Source organism: Pygoscelis adeliae, unplaced genomic scaffold (assembly GCF_000699105.1).
Source record: "Pygoscelis adeliae isolate BGI_AS28 unplaced genomic scaffold, ASM69910v1 Scaffold290, whole genome shotgun sequence".
In the NCBI taxonomy this organism is placed as follows: Eukaryota; Metazoa; Chordata; class Aves; order Sphenisciformes; family Spheniscidae; genus Pygoscelis; species Pygoscelis adeliae.
Window position 1 is genome coordinate 1,186,668 of NW_008823965.1, and position 1,887 is coordinate 1,188,554.

General features: G+C 43.5%; 1 protein-coding gene across 8 annotated transcripts in view; it reads right to left on the reverse strand.

Moving 5' to 3' along the window:
* BCAS3 (breast carcinoma amplified sequence 3) overlaps window positions 1-1,887 on the reverse strand; it is a 373,363-nt gene that overhangs the window by 145,786 nt on the left and 225,690 nt on the right. The window lies entirely within an intron of this gene.

Consider the following 1,887-nt stretch of genomic DNA (forward strand, 5'->3'; position numbering starts at 1 on the left):
GCAGTGAGGAGCGCTGGGTAACATCAACACTTTTCTGTAAAGTATTATTAGACAAAGATGACATTTTGAGGAGAAATATGTATTAATATATTTGCACGATTGTACCCTTAGCACCTTTTGGACACTGCTCTTAACCTCACTGCTTAAGAATAGAGGTGGTACAGTCAACAATAGAGGAGAGCACATTATAATAAGGATATTTTTTAAGGAAATACTTGCTGACAGCATGCTGAAATGAGGATAAACACACGCCTACCATTTAAAAACAGCAGCAAAGGCTGAACTTTTATTAAATAAACACAGCAAACAAGCCAGCTAAAGCCCACAGGCAAGATGCTCTGTCACCAGAGAGGTGAGGATGATGAGGTGTGTCCTTGACCAACTACTTGTGAAGTCCCTGAATCAAACATTATCAGGGAGTACCCGAGGTGTTTAAATCCGAGTTTCCACTGAAGAACAAAGCATGGTGGGACACATCCACCCCAGTGACACGGCCAAATTACAGATGAATGAGGAAAACTAAGTGTGCTTTCTCTCACTAGCAAGGTGGCCACCGCTGCCTTCAAGCTCACTGAAGATCCCTAACAGGTAAGTCCTGCTACGAGACCCTCCTGCCAACAGATTACCAACCTGAACAGCTTCACTTAAAAAATGCAAATTAGAGTTTACATAATTTGCTTTTGTTTTGTAAACCAGCATGTTGCCAGAAGACCTTCAGCTGAACTGGTGCACACTGGTGAGTCAGAAGCCATTTCTAACCAGCCACCAGAGAAACGCAGAAAATACCAAGCGGAAGATGCACATTACCACTCTGCTGCTGCTTTTTCCGATACAAGAGAGGAGTAAGAGACGGCTTTCCCCTAGAACAGATCTCAGCCAAGAGTTGTTTGGTTTTTTTTTTTTTTTTATTTTAGAGCAGTGGTTTCAGTTAGTTGTCCCTTTAACAAATACCTAGGTTAAAAGTGAATGCAATAAATTTTAATTAGGGTGGTGTCTATACTTATTCCCAAAACCAGTTGCTGAAAATACAAAACCCAACAGGTTTTAGATCTCACGTTTTGGCAAGCAGGTAAAATTTGAGTCACTTCTGAAAACCTCTCACTTGCACCTCACAGCACAGACCACCATCCCTCATTGGAGCCGTGCTTGGGTCCAGCCCTGACCTCCGCCTCTTCACCGCCCGCACTATCCTGCTCCCCGGCCAGGGGTCACTCTCGGTGTAACGATGGTCGTTCAAAACTGGATATACCACACCTACAACTTCATGCTACAAAGAGGGTCTTCTCCTGCCAATCAATTCAGCAACAAACTCCTGGTTAAGTTTTGGCATGATGCCTGACCGCACCATTTCTTCCGAAACAGAAAATGTTACTAGTACGAAGTGCCAAGGCTGTTTTCCAAGAGGAGACAATGATAATGCAGGGGACAGAAGCAAATCGGTTTTGTGACTGTTAACGTAAAAATGGGCTTAGAGTCAGCCAGAAGAACAATCTCTACTTTAAATCGTAATGGGACCTCACATGAATTAAAACAGCCAAACTCTGACCGCTCTTGCCGAGTATCAGCAGAGCCCTTGACCAAACCTACTGAACTGCACCACTGTAGCAGAAAAGTTAAAATGACTCCTCCCCACTACTTGTGGAGCGAGAATTACTCCTTACAAGTAAGGTAGGCAGAAAGCGGCTATTCGTTTTGGCTAGTGTTATAAATAAAGAACATCCAGCTTGTACGACGGGTAAGAATTATTCCCATTTGTGAGTTTTTCCTGGAGTGAGAGCAAACTCCACTAAATATTCCTGTCTGCCTCTGTGTGCACAAAGAGCCCGCAGCACATAAATCTGTAGTAATATTGCTCTTAGAAGGACCAAGACACATACACCGATGCCC